We start from the raw sequence: 12,119 nt of genomic DNA on the forward strand, positions 1-12,119 counted from the left end.
CAAGAGACTTTTGCTTTCAATAATCACCGGTGCGACCATGCCTAAAGGATCGAAGACACTATTCACCGTTGACAGAACTCCCCTGCGAGTGAAGGGTTTCTTGTGCTCTGAGACTGTGAATGTGAAAGTGTCTGTTGTTGTCTCCCACAGCAGTCCCAAACTGCGTTGCACTGGTGTAACTTCACCACTCAAGTCAAGGTCTTTCAGAACTGCTCTGTCCTCTGGTGTAGAGGGCTGCATTGGGATTGAGTCCCGCCGGGTCCCGCGGGACCCAACGCAAATCTCGCGGGAGCGGGCGGTTTGAACTTTGCTGCGGGCGGGAATGGGCGGCTAAAAAAAAACACTGCGGGATCGGGAGGTAGCCTAGCGACATGATGGAGATGTCAATAATGGCACTTTTCCACTACACAGTACCAGCTCGCCTCGGCTCAGATCGACTCGACTCGCCTTTGTTTGGTTTTCCACTGTGTAAAAGTTGTAACTGTATCTGCTTCCAGGTACTTTTTTTTCGTACCACCTCCGGCGAGGTTCTAAACGAGCTGAGGCGATACTAAAATGTGACGTGAAAACACGGAAGACTGCTGATCAGAGAGAATCAGCACTATTCACTGCGTCATCATTGCACGCGCCAGACGGAATATCCTGAATAAAAACAGCAAAAACAAAAACAAAACCATCCAAAAACAGCATACACTCGATTTCCTCCATTGTCCTGTGTGTATGTGTCCAGAATACATGCCGGCCAGGGAAACGAAACAAACAACCCCATGAATCTCTTCAATAATAGCAATACAAATGCATGTTTTTTTCCTGCGGGACGGGAGAAGACACAAAATCAGTGCATCTCTATTATTGTGCGGGAATAAATTTTCAGAGTTTTGCGGGTGCGGGCGGGAGTGGACATACATATTGCGGGAGCGGGCGGGAGTGTAACACATACGTTGCGGGAGCGGGCGGTAATGGTCAGAAATTCGGCGGGGCGCGGGCGGGAGCGGGATGAAGAAAACAGTCCCGCGCAGGGCTCTACTCTGGTGCAAAGGCCTGAAGAACAGCTTCACTGTTTGAGGCAAACTTGTGAAGCCTCAAATTCGATTCACTGAGAGAGGTCTGTGTTCTCTGTAGCAGACTGATGGCTTCAGCTTCAGTTGGCACACTGATGAGCCCATCATCTACGTAAAAATGATGTTCAACAAACTGGACCGTGTCTTCTCCGTATTTGTGTGCACCTTCATGGATGGCTCTCCTTAGTCCGTAGATGGCAACGGATGGTGACGGACTGTTGCCGAAAACATGGACCCTCATCCTGTAGTCGATAATGTCCTTAGACATGTCATTGTCTCTGTACCACAAAAACCTTAGGTAGTTCCTGTGGTCTCTGCGGACAAGAAAGCAGTGGAACATCTGCTGTATGTCAGCGATCACTGCTACCTGTTCCTTGCGGAAGCGGATCAGCACCCCAATGAGTGAGTTATTGAGGTCTGGGCCTGACAGAAGAACACCATTTAGAGATGTGCCGAAGTACTTTGCGCTGGAGTCAAACACCACGCGGATGCTTCCAGGCTTTTGCGGGTGGTAAACTCCGAAAGTAGGCAGGTACCAACACTCTTCATTCTCCTCCAGTGGAGGAGCTACTTCTGCATGTCTGTTGTCAAATATTTTCTTCATGAATTCTAGAAACTGGTCTCTCATCTCAGTTTTTCTCCGCAGCGTTTTCTCCAGGGAGGCAAAGCGAGTGAACACCTGTTCGCGGTTGTTGGACAAGCGTTGACGGGGAACTCTAAAGGGTAGAGGAGCGACCCAGTTGTTTGACGTGTCTCTATACATTTCTTGGTCCATGATTTCCAAAAAGATTGTGTCCTCCATGGACTGGGCGGGTTTGTTGTCGGACTCAGTCTCACTAAAGACATGTAGTCCAAGGGCCTCCAACGATGCCTTGTGTGGTTTGTTCTTCTGCTCCTTGCCATTGGACACATCTTCATTCAGCTTCATGAAGCCTTTACATGGTCTGAGAATAGAGGGTCGGCCATTCTCTAGCACACTTGTCTTCATTGCACTTACAGCTGGTTTGTGTGCATTTCCTAGGCACACGTCTCCTACCAAGACCCATCCCAAATCCAGTCTTTGTGCAAAGGGGGCGTTGTGACGTCCGCTCACTTGCTGTCGGACTTTATGGACTCTCACAATGTCTCTGCCTAGCAAAAGGAGGATTTCTGCCTTGGGGTCGAGTTCTGGTATGTGTGCTGCTACTCTTCGTAAGTGAGGATGGTGACGGGCTGCATCAGGCGTCGGTATTTCAGAGCGATCAATGAGAATGTCATTACACTCAATTAGCGGTGGTAGCAATAGGCTAGTCTGCCTATCAAGCGATTCGACCTGGAAACCCTCTGCCTTTCTGCCTGACGTCTCAACCAATCTGGCACAGGTCTTCAATGTGTAAGGGAATGGTTGGCCCTTGATGTTGAAAAGCTCGAAGAAATCTGAACGCACCAGTGAACGGTTACTTTGATCATCCAAAATAACGTACATGTTGGTTGCCTTTTCACGTTGACCTTGAGGGTATATTCGTACCAGACAGATCTTCGAGCAGGATCTTGCTGTACGATCTGGACCACATACCTGGGTGCAGTGTGAGGAGATGGCTGTGCTGTCGCTAACATGTTCCTCTTCCTCCCCGCCATTATCTGGTGGGGGTGTAGGCCTTCTGTAGACTTGAGGTGGTGGACCTGGATGCATAGCAGCATGATGTCGTTCACTGTCGCACTCCAGGCACTTTACTGCTGCTTTACAGTCTCTTGCAAGATGACTTGCTGATATGCAGCACTTGAAACAAATTCCATTCTCCTTGAGAATGCGCTTTCTTTCTTCAAGAGTCTTCCCTCTAAATACTCTGCATTTCCTTAGAGAATGTGGTTTGTTGTGAATGGGGCAGTTTTTCTCTGGCCCACCGGGCTTTCTCTCAGGTGAGTTCGCAGGTGGGTCTTTACCTGAAGAGATGTCTGTCTTGTAAACGGACATTTTTCTTCCATGATTATTTGAGACTACCTTGTCTGACTTCAGTCCGTTGTTACTGGCGTATAGAAGCATGAAACTGGGATCATTCCTCCGGCGTGCTTCGTCGCAGATGAAATCGGCAAAGTAATCAAATGGGGGGAAGTAGCCTTTGTTATCTTCTTTAAATTTTGAGCCAACTGAGAGCCATTTCTCCTGTAGCCCGTGAGGGAGTTTCTCCACGATGGGCCCAATGCCTCTGGCGGTATCCAGGTAGGCCAATCCTGCGAGGTAACCTTTTTCTCTGGCACCCTGTATTTCCATAAGAAGATCGCCTAAGTCTCTCAGCTTCCCATAATCTTTGGTTGATATTCTTGGGAATTCATCCAATCTCTTAAAAAGAGACTTCTCCATTACTTCAGGCGCAGCGTAGCACTCTTGGAGGCGATCCCAGGCCTTTTTAAGTGCTACATCTGGGTTCCCGACATGCACAGAGCGAATCCTTTTGATGTGTTTCACAGACTCTGGTCCGAGCCATTTAATCAGCAAATCTAACATTTCAGTAGAGGTGAGTCCTAAGCCTGTAGTAGCATTGCTAAATGATGACTGCCATGCTAAATAATTTTCAGGTTTATCATCGAATCGGTAGAGACTTGTACTCACTAAATCACGACGAGCCAGGTATCGTGCCAGGTGTTCTGTTTCAGGTGTCACGCTTGGGTTGGATGAAGCATACACAGGCACGTATGATGGCGCTGTTGCTTTAAGTGGTGATTTGTGAGGATGATGTGTTGTCTTGGGTTTTGTAGGGTGTCCGTGGTCTCTATCAGGTGTTGTGTGAAGTCCACCGTCTCTAATGGGTGCTGTATGATGTCCATCATATCCAGAGCCGGACAGTAACGGAGTACATTTACTTGAGTACAGTACTTAAGTACAATTTTGAGGGATCTGTACTTTACTCGAGTATCATTTTTGGGGAGTACTCATGACTTTACTCAAGTACATTTGAGAGGCAAATATTGTACTCTTTACTCCGCTACATTTCTATCCATAACCGTGAGTACCCGTTACTTCTTCTAAAAAAATAATAAATAAAAAAAAAGGAAAAAAGAAAAAGCGAGCGACAGTGCGCGAGAGAGACCGAGTGTGTCTGCGCGCGCGACCGGCTCTCTCTCTCTCTCTCTCTGCTCGTTCATTCAGTTAAACATGCGCCCTGTCACAAGCGGCAGTTCATCTACTTTACTCACCGATCAAATAAGACTTTGGCGGGACAAAAATTCACTTTGGCGAGCGCTAAAACAAGTTCAATGCAGGAAAATTCATGCGTGAATTTAACTGAGTAGTAGGCTACATGACCATGCACTCGCACAAATGGCACCACATACAATTTGAACTCGCACATTCTCAATAAAATGGTCGCATATTTGGTCGCAGTCTGGAACCCTGTGATTTGATTGATGAAAAAAAGAGAAACTCACATGTACACACAATTGTTAGCTGAATTTTCTTTTCTGATATTACACATTAATGTAAGCTGAGCATTTGCGTTGATGTTCTTGAGTATGCGGTGTGTTTAACACAGTCGGGTTCAAATGTGGGTGCAAAAAATCCATTAAAACTCTAGCAGAGGTTTGTCAGAGCGTTGCCATTGTGCTATTGCCTTGTGGGCAAGTGAAAATGTTAAATAAAGCAGCATGGTAAAAAGATGAAAATGACTTGATTTTACTTTCAATTTCTTTACATTCTCCAAGGTATTAACTAGGGGTGGAACGGTACATGTATTCGTATTGAACCGAATCGATACGGGCGTCACGGTTCGGTAGGCTACATGAATTTACACGGAGAATACGGTATAAAAATAAATAAAACTCGCGTGCAAATTAATGAATGTAATGCGGAACTACTGTTAGATACGCGGGTTCTTTAGGGACACCTAATCTGTAGCCCCGCTTTAAGCTAGGTTTGTTTATACCTTCTTATACTGTCTATGGTTTATACTTTCGCCTGCCTCCGCAGCGCGAGCCTCCGCTGACCGTGCGCGCGCCTCCCCAAATGGACGAGGCATTTATACTTAGCGCTCGCCGGTGTATATTCTTTGAAACGACAGGGTGCGACAGGGTGTAATTGTCCTCTAAACCATCAGGAATCAGTGGTTTGAAGTAAGGTAGGCTACACTCGTGAATGTTTATTTTAGTAAAACAACACTTTAGTACACCAAAACCACACAGCAAAATAATCGTGTAAAGCAGTAAACCAGATTATTCCTTGTGACATTAGAAAAAAAAAATGGATATGAGAACGTAACCTACAACTAAATTAACGTTATCTTACATAATTTCTAAACATTTTTATTTAGTTTTGTGAACCTTTTTATAAAACATGGCCATTTATTTTTATTTAAAGGGCTGATGTCTGCTATTGTAGGCTCATTTTGTTAATGTAAGCAACTAATTTAGACGCAAGAACTGGGTGCCGGTGCTGTGAGATGTACATGCTCGGCCAGATTCGGCTCGAAGTCGTGCGTCTTCGGATCATATGCGGAGCCGTGCGCTAAAAGCCGTGCACTGCACACCGCCAAGCAAAATGTGGCCTTGCACACCCAACGCGCATGACCGCCCACACCACAATGACGACATTTTTGCTGCGCGCACCCTCGCGCTCGTGCGTCCACACATAAATAAGAGGTGCTTTATTTTTAGTTTTATAGCTGATTGTCTTATTTTGTTTACATCTTACTTTACACACTTCAGGGCAGGCTGTTGCAGCTAGCTCAGGGGAGAGACTGTATGACACTAGGTGGTACAGCCTGAGACATGCACAATAAAAAAAAAATTGCCTTCTGCATTTTTGTTTTGCTTTTCCCTCCATTGTACCGAACTCGTACCGAACCGTGATGTCTGAACTGAGGTATGAACCGAACCGTGACTTATGTGTACCGTTCCACCCCTAGTATTAACATTAACATTTTTCATAACTCCATGTAGGACGTTTCTGTACATATAAGCACTATGGCAGTAGTAATGCAATATTTAGAAAATGTACTCTTGTACTCTTGGTACTCAAGTACTTTTAAAAACAAGTACTTTAGTACTTTTACTTGAGTAGACATCTGACTGTAGTACTTTTACTTGTACTTGAGTAAAATTTAGCAAGGGGTATCTGTACTTTTACTCAAGTAATAAAGCTGTGTACTCTGTCCGCCTCTGATCATATCTTACCAGACCTGCATGACCTCCATTAAGTGGCGTGCTGATGTGGGTTACATCCCTGAATTTAGCATGGTTGCTGAAAAATGGCTTTGTCACCGCTGTGTTATACTCAGATGGTCTGTTATGGGTTTCAACCTCTTCTTGCCCATCCACTAACTGTAAGTTGCGTTCTGCTGGAGGATTCCATGTGACGTAGCTCCCTTCTGACCATGTTGCATCAGGTAATGTTGCATTGGCAGATGGTTGAGTTTGTGGTACGTTGTGTTCAGCTTGTGCTTCAACATATTCATTAGTGCGTGTTACAATTTCATTTTGTAAATTTGCTTGAGAAGATACATCGGTCTTGATTGAACCTTCTAGATCTAGTTCGGCTGCTTCTAATGCCTCAGCTTGGGCAATAGCTGCGGCTGCCTCTCTTTGAAGTTCCAGTGCGCCTAGTTCGGCTTCCAGCTTTGCTTTGCCTAATTGTAGCTCTGCTTCCTTCTCTGCCCTTTGTACCTTCAGCTCTGCTTCTTTCTCAGCAAATGCTGCTCGTGCCTTCGCCGCCTCTGCTTTAGCGCGCGCCCTTACCGCTGCACTCGATGCCGATGAGTGAGAGCTCCTTGATTTTCTTGTGCGCGCAGATGCATTGTCAGTCCTTTCAGATTCCATTTTACTTATCTTGCTTATCTACTTGCTTCTCAAGATGTTGAAAACTCCAGCCGGATTGCGCTTTTTCACTGTACTGTTCTCGCTGAGGTGTAACAACTCCAACTAAACAGTGAGCTAAACTCTCTCTATTCATGAACATGAAGAAATCCAAAATTCCTTGTATGCAGATTTATTTTCTTCACATTGTACTGAATCCATACATATGAGATGAGTGATGAGAAATGAGAGAGTGAAACTAGAAAACAAACAGCAAAATACTGAAATTAGCTAAGCCACTTAGCTTTCATGAACATTACTTTTACAGCACAAAATCAAATGCTTAAAAGTTATCTTAGTCAGAACAAAGATTATATACATACAAGCGATGCTTCTGCTGGGGAATCAACGGGCAAGATGAATTTTCTCTGACAAAATGACTGTCTGCATTTTTAACCAGTCTGCCGTTTCTATCGCGTTTCTAATGCGGTTTCCTACTTCCTGTTTTAGCTCAGTTAACAAACGTCAAAATAAGAGTCTGCATGAAACTGAAAGTATACCAAATTAAAAGCATAAAAATTAAACTTAAATGCCTGAAGGGCAGAACAGCTCTAATGATGTATATTTTTGAAAGGAATGTCTAATTGTATTTTTGGCCTTGTCTTTGCAAGGTTGGGTCTTTTCTTTCTTTCCTTTTTCCCCTTTTTCTTGTTTTTTTCTTCTTCTTTTCTACTTTTTGTCATTTCTGAGTCGGATGCTGCACATTTCCTGGACACCGGACGATTTTGAAGAAGAATTGTATGTGAATTGTCCCTGCTTGCTTCACATCGGAAAAAAAAACCGTTGCGAGCGGGAACTGGCGAGCCATATGCCCATATAAGGAAGGACCGAGCTTGTGAATCAAGGAACGAACAGAGTGGTATGATTGTGCACACATCTGAATTGAACTGTGTTGATCTGAGATACATTGCGGAAGAAGGATCTCGTGGGAGCGGCATTCGAACTGGAACTGAGAATTAGTGTGTATATACATATATATACATGTATACAAAAAGAGGAATCTGAATTGTATTGAGACTGCTAATTAAGCAGTAAATTTGACCTGTGATTTTATTTTCTCTACTGTTTTTTCCTTTCAAATTCTATTGTATTTCATTTCATTTTGATTTTATATTTTATTTTTATTTATTTTTTTTCTTGGAGAACGAGAGAAAGGGTATTCTTAAAGGGTCATCAATTGGAAAGATTGTACTTGAATTTAAACGTTTACTCAACCTTAAATAAGCCAATTAGAAACTAATTGAATAAATAGGTAAAAAAATTAATTATAGATATATATTAATAGAATAAGGGTAAATTAAATTTATTAGCTTGAAACTAAATAGGTCATAACAAAGAGAAACAATAATTATAAACTAAATAGGAAATAGAAATTAGGATTATATTAAGGTTACATTTATTTGTTCCACGGCAAATCCTTGCTGTTCTCCTGGTCATTATATATATTTTTTTTTTTCTTTCCCTCCTGTGTGATGTGATGTTTTAAATTTCTCTGCTTTATTATTTAAAATTCCTTAAATACATCATACTGAATTTTCTAACCAAAGAGTGTTTGTCACAAATTCTTTCTCTCCTTGCTGTTGACGCAGTCTCTTGAGCGAATCTGGTCTTCTGGTCACTGGTCCAAATTTTGAAGCGGTGCACTTCACGCTCATTTGCATATTTCGCTGTTGTAAGTGAGGGTTGCACTGTCGCCGCGACGCAGGTTACAGAAAGTTGGCGAGCCAGCCAGGAGACTGTTGCTTAGCAACAAGGATAGTAGTAGGAAACAAGCTAATAAGTAACCAATTTTTTTTTTTCCTCAGAAGCGTTGATCTTGCGTTGTGACAATGGAAATCATTGAGAGAGAGAGTGTGGACGTAGCAAATGCGCTTCTTGTCAAAGGTCTCACGTTGACCGAAACAGATGATGAGCTGAGTAATTTCTTGCAAAGGTATGGCTCAGTTAAACGTAATTTGATAATTGACGATCAAACGTCTGAGTTCCATCAGCATGCCATTGTGGAATATGCTCACAGCTCTGCAATGCTGGACTTAGCGCCAATGTTACCCATAACTTTGGGAAGTCTTTCGAATCCAAGTGTCATGTTTCAAGTACGAGCTTTGGCTACAGTCTGTAACCAGACGGCCAGTGAGAAACCTCTTTCAAATGTGTTTCAGGAGGAGTTGAATGAACTCCAGGAAGTTCACTCTACCAACTGTACTCCAGTGAGAGCGCGAAATGTGAGCTGTGATGATTCCAGTAAAACAGAAACAGTAGGAATGCGAGATTTAGAATTCAAAGACCCAATCAAGAGACAGACGGGCCCTATGGCCTTTCCAGAAACCACCGTTGATGGTGTTACAGTGACTACTCGTTCTGGTTTCCCCATGAATGTTGTAGACCCACCAGGTATTCAGAAGATGGTTGTAGAGCACATAGTGAAGTCAGCTGATGCTGCGATGTTACAGCAAACTTCAGTCCGTCTTAGGAATTTCTCAGGGAGGTGCCCGCGTCCTCCAAATGAACCTGACTTTGACACTTGGCGAGTAAGTGTAGAACTCCTGCTAAGTGATCCGGCTATTTCCGATTTGCAAAGAGTACGTAGGATCCTAGATAGCTTGTTGTCTCCTGCCGCAGACGTAGTGAAGCATGTGCGACCTCCAGCTTTGCCTGCGGTGTACCTTGAGTTGCTAGAATCAGTGTATGGTTCCGTAGAGGATGGTGACGAACTGTTGGCCAAGTTTATGGGCACTTTACAGAACCAAGGTGAAAAGTCATCCGATTTCTTGCACCGGTTGCAAGTTCTTCTGAGTTCAACGATTAAGAGGGGAGGTATCGCGGAGAAAGATCATGATCGTTGTCTTTTGAAGCAGTTTATGAGGGGATGTTGGGATAATGGTCTCATTGACAGCCTTCAGTTAGGGAAGAGCGGAACCCAGCCACACACTTTCGCTGAGTTGGTTGTGTTAATTCGAACAGAAGAGAACAAACGTAATTCCAAAGAAGAGAGAATGAAAAAGCACCTTGGGTTGCCAAAAACTCCTGTTGGTTACCCGAAACCTCGAGCTGCCACCCAGCAAGTGTCAGTGTATTCTCATGAAACACCAAATGCTTGTAGTTCTGAAACAGATTCTCTGAGAAAGCAACTTGCAGAAGCTCAGGCTCAACTTGCTACTTTAGGTAGAAATTCAGATCAGAAACGCCGGAGCGGATGTTCTGAGAAAACAGAATTTGATGCTTTGAGAAAAGTAGTAGAAGAGTTGCGCGCTCAGATAGCCGCTATGCAAGTTTCCATGACTCAAGAAGCAAAACATGAAGATTCAGATAGCTTAGAAGTCGCTAACCTACGACGACAGGTAGCTCAACTGCAAGCTCAGAATGTTGCTCAGAGAAATTTTAGAGATCACTCCCGTGTGACTGCTGGTCCTCGAGTTTTTCCGCCTCAGAATTTGATAGAGACAGATACTGGTCGAGATGTTAGAAGGGCCCAACCAATGGCCAATCGGCCTCGTCCCGGATATTGTTTCCGATGCGGAGAGAATGGTCATTTGGCTGTTGCCTGTGATAATCCAGCAAACCCCTTGAGAGTTGAAGAAAAGCGTCGTAAGCTGAGAGAGCAGCAGGCCCAGTGGGACTCTCTGCACGGGAATTCTTCCTTGTCTTTAAACTAAGGGGCGTTTCTGTAGCGGGGCATACAGAGACGAGGTGTAACTTTAACCGCCCTAAGTATTCTAGACAAGCGGCCGTCGCGAGTAATCAGAATAGATCACCCTTAAAGAACCTGCCAGAGGGGTTAGTAGGAGTAAAGTGCACAGCGCATATTGTCATTGGGGGTAAAGAAATTAGTTGTCTCCTAGACACAGGATCTCAGGTTACTACCATTCCCCAGTCGTTTTACGAGTCGCACCTGTCTAATCATCCGTTGAAGTCATTGGGAAACCTACTAGAGGTAGAAGGAGCCAATGGACAAGCAGTTCCATATCTAGGGTACATAGAGTTGGTCTTGAAGTTTCCGAAAGAGTTTGTGGGTGCAGAAGTTGAAATCCCTACCTTAGCTTTGGTAGTTCCGGACCTCAATAGTCTGTCGCAAGTTCTAGTAGGTACCAACTCCTTGGATGTGCTTTATGGTCACTGTATCAACGAGAAACAGAATAATCCTTGTTCGAATATTCATGGGTATCAGGCAGTGCTTAAAGTCCTTGAAGCGAGAAGGAGGCAAGCTAGCAGTGAACCATTAGGACATGTGAGATTGATGGGGAGTATCCCTGAGGTTGTGCCTGCCGGAAATACAGTAGTCTTGAATGGCTATGTTCAGCTTCGGGAACCTTGCTTAGAGAAATTGATAGCTCTTGAACCGCCTTCAACCCCAGCGTTCAGCGGTCTTTCGGTGGCGAGTTGTGTACACACTTTGCCATCCAGACGATCCTCTCAGCTGTCAGTTCTGCTTAAGAATGACACTCGGACTGATATAACAATTCCTCCTAAAGCTATACTTGCGGAGATTTACGCTGTAGAGGAAGTGATAGAGAGCACCAAGAAGAGCACCAAGAGTTCTTGCGGAGTAGAGTCATCAGCACCTACCTCTGCCAACCTTACCTTTGACTTTGGAGATTCTCCTTTGCCTTCACATTGGAAAGAGCGAATCTCGAACCGGCTAAATTCCATGCCTGAAGTTTTCTCTTTGCATGATCTTGACTTTGGTTGTACTAGTCAAGTGAAGCACCAGATTAGATTGGCAGATGAGACACCCTTTAAGCATAGGGCGCGTCCAATTCACCCTCAAGACATCGATGCCGTTCGAAAGCATCTTCAGGAATTGATTTCTGCCGGAGTCATTCGCGAGTCCGAGTCTTCCTTTTCTTCGCCCATAGTGGTGGTCCGGAAGAAAGATGGTTCGGTTCGGCTCTGCATCGACTTTCGGAAGTTGAACTCCCAAACGATTAAGGATGCTTACGCGCTACCAAATCTAGAGGAGGTCTTTTCTGTGCTTACTGGTTCCAAATGGTTCTCTGTACTTGATCTGAAGTCTGGATTCTACCAGATCGAAATGGATGAAGCTGATAAGTGCAAGACTGCTTTCGTATGTCCCCTAGGCTTCTGGGAATTCAATAGGATGCCTCAGGGAATCACAAATGCGCCAAGTACATTCCAGAGGTTAATGGAGCGGTGTATGGGTGATCTTCACAGGAAGCAGGTCTTAGTTTTCATTGATGACTTGATTGTCTTTTCAGAGACTTTAGAAGAACATGAGTC

Source organism: Squalius cephalus, assembly GCF_949319135.1.
Source record: "Squalius cephalus genome assembly, chromosome: 17".
Taxonomy (NCBI): domain Eukaryota; kingdom Metazoa; phylum Chordata; class Actinopteri; order Cypriniformes; family Leuciscidae; genus Squalius; species Squalius cephalus.